This window comes from Emydura macquarii, unplaced genomic scaffold, assembly GCF_026122565.2.
Source record: "Emydura macquarii macquarii isolate MOO-44397 ecotype Brisbane River unplaced genomic scaffold, CSIRO-AGI_Emac_v2 contig_1390, whole genome shotgun sequence".
NCBI lineage: Eukaryota > Metazoa > Chordata > Testudines > Chelidae > Emydura > Emydura macquarii.
Window position 1 is genome coordinate 24,047,857 of NW_027131527.1, and position 17,433 is coordinate 24,065,289.

Below are 17,433 nucleotides of genomic sequence, written 5' to 3' on the forward strand. Positions count from 1 at the left end.
CAGTTCAATAATCAAGCAGGAAACATACTAGAATCAGGAACTCATTGAATGCAAGTATTTAAACTTTATCATCTTCATGATTTATCACACATTCATTAAAAAAAAAAAAACTTCCAAATCTACATATTAAAATTCATGAAGGTTTTGGTTGAAAAAAAGATACTGTGCATATACACTAGTGAGTATTTAAAGCCCAATTTCCATTAAACAATCACGTTTTTTGTTTGAGTTTATTTTCAAAGAAAAAACAAAGTAAAGTTTTGCTAAAACCACCAGGCTTCAATTGGTTTCATATTGAAACTGAGATTTTCACAAAATTTCCATGCAAAGCCTTAAATCAATCCAGGTTTAAGCTAAACCGATAATAGGTTACAGCAAAATACTTCATGAACCTTAATTAAACTTTAGATTTCTTTCCTTCAGTTTTCTCCATCTTTTTGTTTTTTCCATTTGTTGTCCTTAATCTTATAGTTAGATGTGAAGCTCTTATGTACAGAGATGATCTCTCATCATGTTTATACTCTGCTTTGCACCTTGAAGCCCTACTGTGCTACCACAATATAAATAACAAATGAGATATGAGTTAACTTCAATTTGTAACTGATCAAACCAGGCAAGTTGTATATAGATAAACATAACATGGGGCACAATCCACTGCAGTCATTGACAGGCTTCTCAGTGACTTCAGTGGGCCATAAGAAAGAACAGTGTGTGGAAGGCACCTGCCATCAGCCTCCCATCCTGTTCACCTAGTCCCAGCCCTATTACTGGGATCATGTTACCTTCCCCTCAGATGAGAGATTAAGAGGGCAAGGTAAATGAGTTGTGTCTCCATTATACCAGCCATGAGAAGCTCTATCCTTATTCCCCACTTTCTTTCGGAGATGATGTCTCCTGATCCACTTCCAATTACAGTTTATTAGGGAACCAGACCTCCTGTTGATCAGTTACCTACCCTGGGCATGTACTAAATTGCAGCAAAATGAATTTTGCAGCCTATCCTACCCACCAGGTCCCAGGGCTGCTGAGAAGAAAGCTTAAAAACCCACCTCACTCTGGCCAGTCTGGCAGTGAGGAAAAATGTCTTCCTAGCCCCAAGAGGCATCTAGCACGATGCCTGCTGCAAGACCCAAAAAACTGGTCCTGTTCTAAACCCTAGGGGCGGGAGAGCTTTTCTTCCTGTGCAGAATGGTCCCCAGGCTTTGGGGAAGGTATTATAAACTCTCCCACTAAGTGCAGTGGGAGCCCAAAGGTGGGACACAAAGCTGTAGCAAAACCTATCCGCTCAGAGTCCTGCTCTTTGCCTCCTCAAGACCGTGAGGGGGCTGAATGCCAATAAAGAAGTGGGGGGGGGAGGGTGTACTCCTTTAACGGGCCAAGGATTTTCTTTCACCTGACGGCCCAGATCTCTGAGGCCATAGGGCAGAGGCATCCAACGATTTCAATACCCATTTCTATGACTGACCATTTACAATAGCATTTTGATTGTTTTATTCCTGAAAGAAAAGTTTATTTGCTTTCCTTTCCTCTGTCTGCTCAGATTTTTCCTGGGGTTATAAATGTTTGGGGGTGTTGCCTAGGGAATTGGTGAGACAACTGTCTGCGGATGTTTCAAGTCTGTGCACTTTCCTTGTACTATGCCACAGTGGCAGGTGAAAACTGCTGATTGTCTTTCAATATGCCAATCAGTGGCAGCGTGCCATCAATGTTTCAGGTCAATTAATGTTTTATTTATTGTTAATATACACAGGCTCAGCCAGATACATTTTTAAAAATAATTACATGAATTATATATCGGTATTTAAGAATTTCAAAGCAATAGTTCACAATGGAAATATTAAAATCTAGTAGAACTAAAGCAGATGAGCTTTTGTGGCTCTCTTTGGTTACAGTTTCACCAGATGAAACTTTGTAATGCTGTGTAACTCATTTTTTCAAGACTTCTCATGCAAGACCTTGACTGCCTTTTTAATCATGAGATCTGGACCATAATTCTTCATTTATCTCTATCTCATGGCCTCTCCAAAGGCTTTTAGCAGCTTGACCTCATGTACTGTTTAAAAAAAACAAAAACGGCCAAAGGGTAAGGAAGGAACTAAATTTAAAACACAATCTTTTGTGTTTTTTCCTGGTTACCTTCTTGCTATATAGTGTGTACAGTGGAACTTTATTTTGTTACTAATGGAGAAATTCTATTCAAGCTTTAAAATAAAATATTTTAAAGAATGTCTTTATTTCAAAAGCAGATTTATAATAATCTTACTGAATATTTTCCCAGTAAACGTGTACCATAAAACACATTCAAGGAACTGGTTGATTTTAATACCACCTGTTGACATCTGGACAGAAAAGCTAAAGCAGTATCTTTATATCGCTAATATCCAAACTAAAATCAAGACTAATTAAGCCAGCATAATGTTATAAAGCAGTTGCTTTCTTAAAACAATCTGCTGCAGTAAGTCAGGTTCTGTTTTGATATTCACTGACTTGCTATTTGATAGCACTTTCTTGTTTTTGGAGTATACCCCCCTTCTTCATTTACAAATACAATGACTGCTGCTCTCATTATTAGCATATTTGCATTGATACAACTTAGACCCAGGGTGCATAGTGAGAGGCAGTTGGGAACCTGCAGTTTCCACCCTCCCCAATCTGTATCTCCATTGTTGCTGGGAAAGTCCTTATTTTATTCAGGTTTTTATACACTCTCATTGCCACAGTATCAGAGCACCATTCAGCAGTGCATTAAGCAATGTGACTCGTGTCTATCACTTGCAGTATGACCCACTCTTGTGATTTTTATCATATCACTATGTTGTTTTTCATAAAGCTCCAGCTCCTGGAATCTTGTGATTGTCAAATTTCAGCTTTTATTTAGAAAAAATAAACGAATAAAAAGTTTCACGTTCTTCTTGTTGCAGAGAAAAGTTTGAAATTGTGAACCCAAGCCATAAAAACTGGAAGGCACATAAAAATAACCTAAAATGCTGGGGAGATTGGGAGAGGTGGGGCTTAAAAAATACTGATTTGTTTATTTTAATCTAACGATTATTTTGGGGCCTGTTCATGAACACCTGGAGTAGTGGACGAGGATGGTTTTTAAAGGCCTCTTTTTCTGTCAACCTCTAAGTCTCTCCCCTTTGCCCCTCACAAAGACACACACGCTCGTGCTCTCTCACTCATGCACACACATGTGCGCACATGCACACTTCTGATGATGCCAAGCCGTTTCTGGGAAATTCTTCCGTGAGGAATGAGATTGTAAAGCAACTACTTATTTAATGCTAGTCACCTGTAGTATTACAACAGCTTAACTAGCCTATAGAGTTTCCTGAAAAGGATTCTGCTAATAGTTTACAATTCAGTTTACTTTCACAAATGAAACAAGTTATCCTTGCTCAGCTGTCAGATACTGTGGACTCCTGGCTCACAACCTTGAATTGGGATTAGTTGGAAATGGCTTTTGGTTCTGTTGCTTTATGTGAAGAGTAATGGCTGTGCAAAACCTACAGTTTGTTTGTGTTATCGTATCCCCTGCGATCCTCAGTCGTGGACCAGGACCTCATTGTGCTAGGTGCTGTACAAACAAAGAACAACAACACAGTTCTTGCCCCGGAGAATTTACAGCCTAAGTATAAGGCAAGAGACAACAGATAAATATAGACAAACAAGGAAGTATAAGGAAACAATGAGACGATATTGGTCAGCATGAGAGACAGGACTGTAACCAGAGTGGGGCGAGCAGGACAACTGCCAAGGGCACAAAGCTGCAGGGGTGGAAAAATGGGGCCAGAGGTAATGCATGTGGGGAGGAATGTGAGGTTATGTGACCTTCCCCCCAGATTTTTTGGTTGCATCTCCCCCACAAACCAGACAGGCTGGATGGCCTGCTGAGGTGAGTCGGGGGTGGAGGTGCTGCTTCTTCCCTGAGTCCTGCCAGAGCCTTGAGAGTCGCCCAGCATTGCACACCCAAACGTTCCTCTGCACCCTGTTGGGGGGTGCACCCTACAGTTTGAAAACCTCTTTGGTGCAGTCACGTGCCCCCCAAACCTATAAATTGTGGTGCACCCCCCACCCCCTCCCACTATTAGCAGTTACATGTTGCCTCTGACGGGTGGAAAAATGACAAAAAAACGGTAGGGGATGCAAATATATTTGTTTGTGCTGGCTGCTAAAATGCCTAGTTAGGGCCTCTGGTAATAGGTAGGGCTCTCAGCACAACGGCAGCTTATCTGCTGTTAAGTTTTTTGTAAGCATCACAGCAAAGGAGAGTTTTTTTTAAGAAGGGTTTTGAAGCAGGACAATGAGGTTGCTTTGCAGATGTTTACATGGCGCTCCTCCCAAACATGAGGGCAGCAGGAGAAAAAGCATGAAGGTGCTTATTTGAAAACTTAATAAGTGAGCAGTAGAGGCTGGTATCATGGGCCCATTAGAGGTAAGAGTCAATGTTTCAATAGTGAATGTGAGATGATTGGACACAGAGAGACTTTCAAGACCTTTGAAAGTGAAGAGAAGCGAGTAAAGACCCAGCAGGCTTTTGGCTAAAAGCTGTGTGTGTTAGCTTCAAAATCTTTGAACTTTTCCTTCTTTAAAGAATTTACTCTAACACTAAAATTCCAGGAAAAAAAGTCTTTTCTTATACTGTATGTTACAGTTCAGCAAAAAAAGTCACCCAACTTATGTGTTAAGTTGTTTTATGGATTTTTTATTTGTTTATTTGTTTGGGGGTTTTTTAAGTTGCAGTGACTATAGGATCCAAACTATCTATTCAGACAGGAGCTTTCTGAGTATGCAGCTGATATTTCTTTTATTTTTCTTTTGTGCATAGAGTTGTTGAAATTTTCATCTTGAATGGCAACTGCTATGCTTAATTAACAAGCACATCATAAGAGAAACTGCTTCTCCACCAGCTGTGACTAGCAGGTATACACAGGAAAGCCATGTAAACTCTATAAACGACAGCTAGTGTGCTTAAAGCAGCAGAAAAAAATGTATTGAAAGTCCCTGAATATTCAGCTTTATATACTGTATAGCAGCTTTTACTAGAGATGTGGATACAGGACTGGTGAGCCTGCTAAAATCTATTGCTAATGCTCTGGCTATTTGTTTATTTACAAGAAAATCTTATCAGCGCTGTGTAGTCAATACTTAAAACTGTGTGGATTAAAAAAATTACTTTCTTGGAAAGAACCCTAAAAAAGTAAAGAAATGTCCATTTATATAAACATTTTTTTTATAAGATTTTCTGATAATGTGGCAATTTTGTACCTGTTATTTTGGGCATTAGCACTGAAGCCTACGAGCAGTCACTTTCACATAACAGCAAGGTTTCTCCCTGTCTGTCACTGCTGAAATTTTAACTGGCATGTTAAAACTTTCTCAGAGACCAAAATATATATATCTTGTTTCTTATGGTAGAAGCACTATTTAATCACTCTTGGGTTCTAGAATGAACTGTGCCTGTACATAAACTTCAGCAGAAAAATGTAAAATTCTGCTGACTTTTTATATGGTTTGTACAGGATAAAATCTATATACTAATGACAGACAAAGTAACACCTCTTATTTCCAAACTCTGTCTGTTTATTAAGATAGTCTTGTTTAAGTAAGTACAGAACCCTAATTTCTGCTGGGGACAAAATTCTGAGTGGTGAGACTGGAGAGCTGTACCAGGGTTTGGGCCTGATTGAAGAATCTTTATTCTTGATGCACTTATTTACATGAGTGCCTTATGCACTTGGTGCATTTATTTACATGAGTAAACCCTTTGACTTCAGTGGGACTACTCACTTGAGAAAGTTCTCACCAACATTCGGCCCTTATTGTAATGTGTGGAAGCCATCTCAGTGCTCCAGCTAAATTATCTGTATTATAAAAACCTTACCAAAATAAGAGCCACAAGTTTATTTAGTCCAAATAAAATTACACTGCACTGGGAAGTCTTGAATATGCTCGGGAGCATATGCTTGGTCTTGATAAAAGTGCACACCAGCATACGTGCGATTCCTTGGTGGTTGAGGGTGATCTCTTTCATGGGTTTTATTTCACATGGGTCCTTCAGTGACTGAGGAATTGTCCAATCCTTCAGACACAGGCTCATTGACAGATGTTTCAGGTGGTGTTGGAAGGCAGGTTGGAACACGACTGATGCATGATAGTTGTCTGTCCTTTCTTTTCTGGCATTTTTCTGCTACTAGGGCAGGACAGATTTCCTCAAAAGTTATCGTTCCATCTCTGACAAGTCTTCACCAGTTATCCCTATCTTGGGCTACTGTCTCCTAATGTGTGATGTCGATGCCACAACTCTTGATGTTTGTCTTGCAGGTGTCTTTAAAGCATTTCATTTGGCCTTCCCATTTCCTTTTTCCTTTGGTGAGTTGGGCATACATCAATTGTTTTGGTAGGTGTACATCAGACATGGGCATGCAGTGCCCACTCCACCTCGGCTAGTGCTGGATAATCAGGGCCTCAACACTGAAGATGTTGGCCTCCATGAGGACACCAACGTTAGTGCGGCGATCCTCCCACTTTATGTTGAGGATCTTCTGGACAAAGTGCTGGTGCTGGCGTTCCAGGTTTTTCAGGTGTTTTCTGTAGATCACCCAAGTCTTGCAGCTGTAGAGGAGAGTTGGGATTATCACCGCTTTGTAAATTAAAAGTCTAGCATGTGTTCTGATGTCATGGTTGTTGAATACTTGGCAAAACAGTGTGCCAAAGGCAAGGGTAGCACAGTAGATTCTGTGCTGAATCTCGGTGTCTATTTGCCCTCTGTGAGAGATGGCTGCCAAGGTAGGCAAATTGTTCCACATTTTCCAGTTCTTCTTTGTCAGACCCTTGCTGGGTCTGGTGATTGACTAGGAGCAGGCTAATGGAGAACTTCTGTTTTGCTGTTGTTCAGGGTTATCTCTAAGCTTTTGTAAGCTTGAGAGAAGCAGTTAAGGGCTTTTTGTGCTGTAGTTGCACGCTCAAAAGAGGATCTACAATCATCTGTGTACTGGAGTTTGGTTATTGTTGCCAATGTTACTTTAGTTCTGGCCTAGAGGTGAGAGAGGTTGAAGAGCTTGCCATCAGTCCAGTATTGGATGCCAATGCCCTGTAGTAGATGGTCTTGGATTAGCATTGTCATAGCTGTTAAGAAAATGGAGAAGAGAGTGGGTGCCAGTACCCAACCTGGCTTTATGTCCTCTCTTTGGGCTGCCACCTTGACATGGTGGAGAAGCTTGTGTGTACTAAAGACCCTAAGACGGATGCCATCGGAAGTCTTGCACTCCTGGTAGGGGCACTCATGGCGGTAAGGTCGAAGACGAGGTACCAGACAAAGTTGCAGCCCAAGACCTCAATGGCAGAGCAGATGGATGAAGTAGGATTACCTCTCAATGGCTGAGAAGGCAGATGAATGCTGTAATGGAAAAGTAAACCCCGGTATTGGACTTCCTTGCCTGGACACAAGTGCGTCTTCTGCCAAGATTTGTGTTGCTTCTGGTGCACAACAGCTTCTCCACATTAAACTAGTCACGTGCAGGCTTCTTCCACAGGAAGAATTTCTTCCCCACCTCCATCCACAAAAGTCCTACAGCAATCGGCAAGTGGCAGTGGGGACAGTTGAAGTGGTCACCAGGAGTCCCTTGTCACACACCCACGCACAGACGTGACCACAAGATGGTCATCATATGCCCCTGGTCTGGGATGCGGGTTGTTTTCAGCAGCAGGGATCACAACTGAGCAGGCCTTTTTAGGAACCCCTCTGCTCACCCCATATGGGGAAAGGGCTAAAAAAGGTGCCCCCAAACATAGGCTATTCTGCCATACCCAACTGGATAACCACATCCAAAGGGATCTCTCCTAATGTGGTTGAAAAACAGAAATATTTTTTGCAACCTGGAATGTCTGTACCCTATTAGGCTATTCGAAAGGTGAAAGACCTAAATGTAGAACAGCACATATTACCCGAGAACTCTCGAGGTACAACATTGACATTTGCTTCTCTCAGCGAGACAAGACCTGCAAGATGAAGGTCACTTGAGGGAAGAGGGTGGCAGCTACACGTCCTTCTGGAAAAGGAAACTAGCATGTGACGGCGAATGCATATACATAAACACATGTAGAAAGGTTTTATTTGTATGAGTTTTTGATGGCTGAATCACTCATTAAAAATAGCAAAGTCAAGAGCAAATTATGTAGGTCATCCCAGATGAATGCCAATAAGACTTTTCTACTGCATCTGTGCTATCGTGTATTTTTGTTTTGTATGCCACATTTTTATAGGTGTTTGAGAGTTTAAAAAATTGTATTGGCACTATTTTCCTTGCCTTGGTATATGGGTTCAATTGTACAGCTTCAAAGAGGAGGAAATTTTAACTAATGAATTTTAGAAAACTTTAAAAAATAGCTTTTCAATGCACAGTATAATGTTACATTTTAAGGTCCACCTAACTTGTAATCTACAAGGAGTAAGTAAGGTCCACCTAACTTGTAATCTACAAGGAGTAAGAGGGAAAATACTTTCTGACCAGGTCTTTCTGCCACTTCCTGTGGCAAGTTTTTCGGGGAAAAATGGTCGCTCTTTAAAAGTAACTCAGAGGTTTGAATGTTAGAAGTTCTCACTGCATATATGGATTAATGAGAAAGAGGCCCATTCCTCCAGGGATCAGAGTATCCTTAACTCCTATTGAATTTAATGAGAGTTGAGGATGCTCAGGACACGGGTGAGGAAATTAAAGCAGCATGATCTTTTCTAAAGAGGGGGAAGGGAATGGTGGGACCAGGTCAAAAGTTGTATTTAAAAACTCTATAGTTGAAATAGTTGGAGCTAAAAGCTGGAATTGGGTATGGAAATAACCCTCATAGAGGAGCAGTGCCTTTCAGTTGTTCTAGATGAAGAAGATATAGATTTGACGGGAATTACAAACCTTTGATAATCTCCAGCAGTGAGTATGTGCCTTTGATTCCACATCCCCCCAAACTCATAAAATGTGCAGCTTTCCTCAGCTGCACACTTTAGATTCACCAGCCCCATAATCCTCCCTTTGTGCCTGTGCAGGAGAATTCCCAAAGAGCACAGCTCCTCCATATGGACTTCTTTCTTGGGCTTTGGTATCCTGCGCACGGAACTAAACCATTTCTGCTACCCGTAGGACTCGCCACAGATGCAGGGGAGATGGCATCAATAATATTTATGCTTAAGGGCTTGACTTCACTGCAGAGTCCCAGCAACACCCAAAACCCCTAGAACTCTAGAGTAAGGTCTCAATGAAATCTAATACTTTTTTTTTTGTTTGCCATTCTATATGTATTTTTCTATTAGTCAAATCAAAATGCCAGTAACACATGGCCAACATATAATAATTTGATGCTTGGATACTGTAGTGGTGGTGCAATGTAAGAGTTTAGACCCTGCTCCCCCAACCATTTGTACGCATATTTAACTTTACTATCATGAGTAGACCCATAGAAATTGCAAGAGCTACTCATGGTAGTAAAGGTAAGCTCATGCACAAGAGTTTGCAGAATCAGAGCCTTAAAGAGAATAGGAGCAATATGAGATAAAGGAGTATTTCTCCTGTTCATGAAACACTAAAGCCAAAATTTTCACCAGTATCCACTAACTTCAAGCACCTCATTTTTTAAGGAACCCAGCTGGAATCATGTTCCTTCTGGTTCTTCTCAGATGCTAGTGGTTGTCACTCCCATGACATCAGCTGCATTTGCAGGTGTCCAACACCTCTGGAAAAACAGGCATTAGGAGTCTCAGGTTTGGCCCTTACAAAAGGAGGTGGCCAGAATTTTTGAGAAAGTTGGCCTAAATTTGCATCCTATCAGTCTTGAAATCTAGTTCAAAGGTATTTCTAAATGCTCTTAAGAAGACTATGATCTTGATCCTTCATGGTACTGAGCACTCTAATCCCATCAAGCAAGCATGTGAGTAATTCCATTGAGTTCAATTGGCCTACCAGCACACTTAAAGTTAAGCACGAGGCCAGAGCGCTTAGACATTATGGAATCCAACCCCAAATGTCAAACAGAACAATCTTTTCTAGGCCATAAGATTCTAATCCCTTGATTTCAGAAGATACACAACTCAAAGAAGATATGTCAGGAAATACACTATGATGTAGAAATAGGTCTGTACACTTTTTCATATGACAGTTTGTTACAGGTGAATTTTACTATAATAATGCCCCAATTCTGGAAAGCACTTCACAATTAAAGTACTTGCTTCTGACTTCAATGGAACTTAAGCATGTACTTAATTTTAAGCATATAATTAAGAGCTGTTCACCTGAATGTTTGACTAAATGTAGTTCAAAGTTGGGTAGAAACAGAAATGTAGATCCAAAAAATCAGAGGAGTGTGCTTTTTGAATCGCTTTAGATTACTGTCTCAAAACAGCAGTATTCAGGGATATATATTTTGGATTTTTGTTATTCTTTTTAGTCTTTTATTTTGTTCCCTGATAATATTGGGTAATAGTCATGCTGAATAATATTTTCAGTATCAGTAGTTCAACACCTTTTTTGTACATTATCAACATCAGCACCTTGCAAGAGAACATTACAGTGTAGTTTTAAACAGCATGAAAAAGGTTAAGATCTTGTCTCACAGTTAGTTTTAGTAAAAGTCAGGGACAGGTCATGGGCAATAAACAAAAGTTCACAAAAGGCCATGACCTGTCCCTGGCTTCTACTAAAAGTAACTGTGTTGCAAAATGGGGCTGATCAGAGCCCAAGCCCTGCTGCAGGAGGGCAGGGATCCAGCTCCCACCACCCACTATGGCTTAGAGTTCTAGGCTCCTCCCTGCTGACAGCTCCAGCACCGCTGCCCTAGGGCTGAAGTGGAAGATGTCATGGTAGTCTCTGGAAGTCAGAGTCCGTGAACCCCCTGATAAAATTATATCCTGAAGTATGAACAATCCCATACGCAATATAATGATCTTTATAAAGATGAAAACTACTGACATTTTAATAGTATCAAACAAAGATTACACATTAACTTTTCAGGAGGGAGGTCACTGAATACTTGTATTGTTTCTACCTACTAACGTACCTTGAATCTATTTTTTTATTATTTATTAGAGATGGCCTTTTTTTTTTTTTTCTTTTTTTAAAGGCAAGCTTTACTTTTATGACAGCTTAATATATTTAATGGCTCACTTCACTAGTTGTACTTATTTGGTGCATCTCAATCTTTTATAGTTGAAAGTTTAGTCAAATTTACCAGTGAACCATGTTCAGTAATTTACTGCTAATTAGATGCAAAATTTGAACTGCATTACTTGAAAAAATACAATAGTTTAATTTAGGAAACAATGTAGTCCTATTTAATTAACAGCATATGAACTTTAATTTTCTTTTTTAATGCAGCTGAGAATTTCTTGCATAGGATAAGTGAATAAACAATCTACAAAGATTGTTTTTCTTAGCTTTAATTATAATGTGAATAAAAGTATCCCATTGATATTGGGCAGAAATGTTGAGCAGGTTTAAAGAGATTCAAAACTGGAGAAAGTATCTGAGTTCAGACAGTAGGATTACAGAAATCCCTTTTGGGATTTATTATACAATTTCCTAGAAGATGTTTAAAAACATGATATTTAATCATCCCCCCTGCAACCAGGAAAACCCAGTTACTGAATTAGAGCAAATCTGCTTCCCAACTGTAGAGTTGGTGTAGAAAAATGTACAGGATACCCCTGGGAGTCTCAAGAAAATTACACTTGTAATTGTTTTCTGTAGTATTTATCTTCAGGTCTTTATGACTTGTAAATTGTGAATCAATATCCAGAGATTGATTTCAACATTCTTATGCTAATATACAGTCAGTTTCAGCTTTACAAAAAGCATGGGTCATTGTCTAAAAAGCCCCGTACAAGAAACATTGTAGAGTAATTAGTACCTTGGAAGAGAACATTGCAGCGTAGTTTTAAACAGCATGAAAAAGTTTAAGATCTTGTCTCACAGTTAGTTTTCGTAAAAGTCATTTGTTTCCGGAGAAACAAAATGGTCAGAACATAAATTCCTAAAGTATTTTACATTACTGGGCACATTATACAAAAGTTCTGAGCAGGACTGGAATGAACATCAAACCAGGGGTTGAATATAAGAGAAGCTCTATACCTTGGATGAGTAGAGGACAGAAGCAAAAGTAAATTCCCCTTGTTAAATACTAACATTCAAATCCGCTACTGTTGGCCTAATTCTGAGGTGAAATCCTGGACTCAATGAAGTCAATGGCAAAACTTCCATCAATTTCAGTGGGGCTAAGATTTCACTCCTATTGTATTGACTTCATAAGCCGAACAAACAAGCAGTGTGAAGCAGAGTTCCATGGTGACTATTGGGCACAGGAGAGGACAGAACCTCTCCTCTCTCTAGGGCGGTTGTTACAGCCTTGTACATCGGGAAACTGCACAACTACATCACTACTTCTTACAGGGGCTGGTTAGTGAAGCCTGTGAGTCAGGGGTGTCAACCACGTGAGCTGAATCTGGCTCACTTGGTACATTTATTTGGTCCACCAAGAGTATTTCGATGTTTCTAGCTCTCATGGTTGTGAACAGTATCTTTTGCATGTGAATCGAGGGTAAACGGATGCAGTGATGTTTCTGGAGTCAGTGGACCATTTCAAGCAATGGCAGAGGTGTGAGCTCCTCTGTAGCCTATTAATCTCATTGGCATGTTAACTCAGTGATGACACTCCAATGTCAATATTAGAGGTGGAAAATGGAATTTCCTTCCCATGAAAAATTAATATTTTTTGTCACATTTTCATTGCAAATGGGACAAAAGTCAAAAATTCAAATTTTTTCACCAGAGGAAACAGTCTGAAAAATTATCTTTCAGGTGAACAAAAACAGAATTATTGGGCTTGCTCCTGGTCACCAGACTTCCCAGGCAGCTGCTTCCCTGCACTACCCAACTCCCCATGAATCTGGCTGGCCAGGAGATCGGGGAGTCTGGGCTCCCAGGAAGCCAGGCAGGCATTCTAGCCTGCTAGACTGGTGTCTGTCGAAAGTACCAAATCAGCATTTTGGGGGCTGAAGAGAGGGTGAACGTTTCAGCTAAAATTGATTCCACTGTTTCCGAGAATGAGGTTAGGAAATAGGTAGCTTGTGCTTTTAATAAAAAAAAAAAAAAAAAATTCTTACACTTGTTTAATTCAGAAGCTCTAGCCTCCATCCTTTTGAAGGGGAAACGGACTGAGGACTCTTCCTGGGTTCAGTTCCAGGATCTGTAAGGATATATGCTCCAGTGTAGAGGTCTGCAGAGGTCTAATTTTGAACCTGAACTCCACTAGACCACAGTGGACCGGAACCTGACTTGAGTCTGAGAATGTTGAGGAAAAATCATACCTGACCTCACCCAAACCCAGCATTTATAATTGGGTCTCATCAGGCTCTGGTTGGTTGAAGATTCTAGTCAGAATACCTTTAGCTGTACTGTGGTGGCAGGGGGACTTCAGAGTACAGTCATCCCTGACCTCTTCCTTGGTTGTGGAAGTGGGTCTTTCCCTTTTGGCTCCACCGGGTAGAGGACAGAAATTCCTGGCTCCTTTGAGTCCCAGCTGTGGGCCCCCAATGTAGCAGGGACACAGCAGTTTACCGCTCACACAAGGTGATAGTTTGCCCGAGAAGCCAGCCCCCTAATGGGCAGTGGGTGGGGTCTGGCAGCAGGGACCCAGGGAGCGTGATGCTATGGCTGCAACAGGCCTTTGGGGGTGAAGGGTTCAGGCTGGCGCACTCACTTTGGGAGGCAGCAGGGCCGACAGATCTGGATTGCCTGGGCAGGTCTTGTACACACAGAGTGTGCTGAAGAGGTGGGCACCCGTCTCAGTCTCTGAGACTCATGGCTCCTTTGCTCACTCTGCAGCCTCAGATTCATGGAATTTTTTGGCTCATTAATCTTTTATCAGAAACTCTTAGGCCCTACTCCAAAGCACATGGAATTCAATGGAAAGAGGCTTGTTGACTTCAGTGGGCTTATTGTGAAGCTACTACTAAATCTCAACAAGAGATTTTCAGTCTGTGGTGCCTGTCAGGCATAGCGGCAGTTAAATGGAATGGCACTTGTTCTTCCTTCACCATGAAGTCATTTAAGATAGAAGAGACCGATAGGGAATTATCCTAGTCCGTTTCCCCGTATCATAGAGGGACTGATTTCATTAGTTCTGAAATATCCCTACTAGATGGGTATTTTGGTCAGATTTGCATACCTCTAATGATGATCTTCCTTAAGCAGCTTGTAAATTTCAGCCAAACCCTCCACTGCTTTGATGAACAAGGGGGTTTCAACCAACCAGTATGGGGAAATACATTTGGTTTCCCTACCAAACCTTATTGAACTAACTGACCACCTCCTTATCCCTTGTAAACTGGTTTTCCTCCCAGACAGGCTGAGTCAGTATAAAGGAGGTGAGTCACTCTCTCTTCTAGAGCAGGGTTCTTCTCCTTTACTTTACATGAGCCTAACCAATAGCTTGTTCTGCCTATCAGCTATTGTTTAGTTACACCATGAGTTCAATTAATGCTGAAGAAAACTTATTGGCCTCACAGAAAACATTTGATGTTCCTTTCCAGCATTCACCAATGGTATGTGCCAGAAATGTATGGCATAGGAAAAAGGTGTGGTGAAATAGATTCCATTCTAGAAAACGTGAAAGTGATGATGGATGTAAATAATTGCTTATCCCTTTAATGCTCAAAAAAATATACCTAATATATTTGAGGAAACCTGCTCCTGAAGTGCAGCCAGCATCTCAAGAAAGTTAATGAATGCTCTGTTAAAAACTACTGCTAAGCAACTTGTATATTTCAACTGATGTGAGGGCATCTAAAAAGTCCCAATGATGCTTTGAAATTAACACCTCCATTGAGGTGAATGGAAAGCATTGTTGCTATTGTCTTTTTATGGCTAATTGTGCTTTAATTTATTCCCTTGTCTTTTCACACAATTGTTTTCTGTAGTTTGTCAAATACCAGCTGCTGTCATTTGTTGTTAAATTTTATGAAGCATTTTGGGATGTAGTTTGTATAAGAGACTATAAAAAAGAGATGTATTGTACAGATCACTGTCTGACATACTGGGGCAATTCTGCACTGGCTACTATGGAGAAGTCTACCTGGACAGCAAGAAGTACAAATAGGGCTGGTCAAAAACTTTCCATCAAAACTGCTTCTAAGACAAAAATAATTGGGTTTTCATCTAAAGGAAAAGTGTGTCTAATTTAAGTTTTTTGATGAAATATTAGAATTTTCCATGAAAAGCCTTTTGCCCAAAAAATTAAACCTCAGTTTTCAATATTTTGATGAAAAGTCAAAATTTTCCATGGAAGCAAAACTCTATTTTTTTTTTTTTTTAAACCGGTTCTAACTACCTGTGCTTCTTGTTTTTGTTTTGTTTTTTTGTTTAAATGAATGCTTTTTTTGTATAACATCCAAATTAACATGTTTTAAACAAATGCAGAAAGGACCTATATTGCAGGATGCATGATTTACTTCATTATCTGATTTCCCACTGTCCTGGATTTTAAGGTCTTGTTTCTTTAAGGGGCATGCAATACTTTTACTTTCTCCATTAATTTGCTGCTACTTTATACCTTCTGTCTCCTTACTACATCTTTAGTCTGTGAACTACAATTGTCATGGTAGGCTCTTTTAGGATATGTCTATACTGATGGTGGCAAAGTCGTCGCTGCCAGATCAATCTTTCTGGATCGATTGAGCATTCAGCGTAGACCCACTCAATCGATCAGGAAGTCGACTGAGTAAAACCACCCCCCTTAAGTAGCGTTCCCGCCAGCACAGTGCAGTGAAGACGGCATGCAGAAGGGAAGCACAGCAGTCTACAGGAGTTACGCAAGCTACTCTGCGTAGTTTGTGTAACTCCCGTTGACTGCCGCTGAATCTCCAGTTAAGTGTAGACCAGGGCTTAGTGTCCTTTTGAGGATTTCTAAATGTCAGTAGATCTTGCTTGTGCTTTCACTATAAATCATAAATTATGTGCTTTAATTATAAAGTTTCTGGTCTTCCCAATATTTATGACTAGTTAGCGAAATAATGAAAAGTTTTGCTTTGAGTGGTGATATGAGGACTCTGCTAAGCTGTTCAGAAACAGAGACCACTTAGAAGACAATAAGGAACATATAAAACCAAACCTATTAAGAAATTAATACTTTAGTTGCTGATCTCTTGATTTAAATAAAAGAACACTGAATTCAATGATTTATAATGAACAGGGTATTGAGCCACAATGGAAAATTAATTTTCATCTACGCCACTCCTAAGTGTTGTGATCACAGAAATATAGATAGTCTTACAAATTCAATTCAATTTCACTTTAACTTCTTATAAATCTACTTCATTTTTATAAGAGATACTTGCTTACTTTAAGGCAGTAAAGGATTTTGAAATAAAAGAAAGTGAAAATTGCCTTATTTATTACTGGGATTTTTTGTTTTTTATCTTGGTTTTTTTGTTTTTTTCTTTTGGATAAATTCTCAATGATATTCTGTGACATGGAGTTCCACAAATTAATTGTGGATCACTAAAGGAGCATTTCATTTTATCAGTTTTTAATTTTGTTGCCTTTCTATTTCACTGAGTGTCCATTTGTTCTGGACTTGTGAGAGGGTAATAGGTTAGAGTGACCAGTTGTCCTGATTTTATAGGGACAGTCCCGATATTAAAGGCTTTTTCTTATAAAGGTGCGTATTACTCCCTACCCCCATCCCGATTTTGGACACTTATCTGGTCACCCTATAATAAATGTACCCATTTTCTTTTGTTAACTTAAATTATTTCGTGTCTTTTCTAAACTAAGCAGTACCAGTCTTTTGAATCTCTCATGGCATGAAAATGTCTCTGTGCCTGTAATCTTTGTCACCTACTTCTGAACCTTGTCTATTTCTGCTATATCTTCTTGAGATAAATTGACCAGAACTGAGCACAGTATTCCCAGTCAGTCTGGACCATTAACTTACAAAATGACATAATAGCTCTGGTGTTTTCTATCCCATTGCTTTTGCATACTAATGATGTGTTTGCTTTTTGACCACCATTGTGCATTGAGCTGAATTTTTCATTGAACTTTCCACAAAGAAAGTTATGGTTAGGATGCTCTCTAGGGAGCTAAAGGGAATTAGGTGCCATCTCCTATTGAAATTCAAATTCAGTAGAAATTAGGTACAGAAACTCCTTTAGGGTATGTCTACATTTCAAAAGAAGACTAATGGCAGCAAGTTTCAGAGCCCAGGTCAGCTGACTTGGGCTCACAAGGCTCACATTAAGGGGCTAAAAATAGCAGAGTAGATATTCAGGTTCAAGATGGACCTGGGCTTGAGACCCGCTCTCCTCTCTAGATTTCAGAGCATGGGCTCTCAAACCCAGCGAGGAGAATGAGTCTTGAGCCTGGGCTCCAGCCTGAGCCAGACGCCTACGCT

General features: G+C 40.1%; 1 protein-coding gene across 3 annotated transcripts in view; it reads left to right on the top strand.

The window, feature by feature from the left end:
• LOC137156172 (heparan sulfate glucosamine 3-O-sulfotransferase 1-like) overlaps positions 1-17,433 on the top strand; it is a 100,088-nt gene that overhangs the window by 38,888 nt on the left and 43,767 nt on the right. The window lies entirely within an intron of this gene.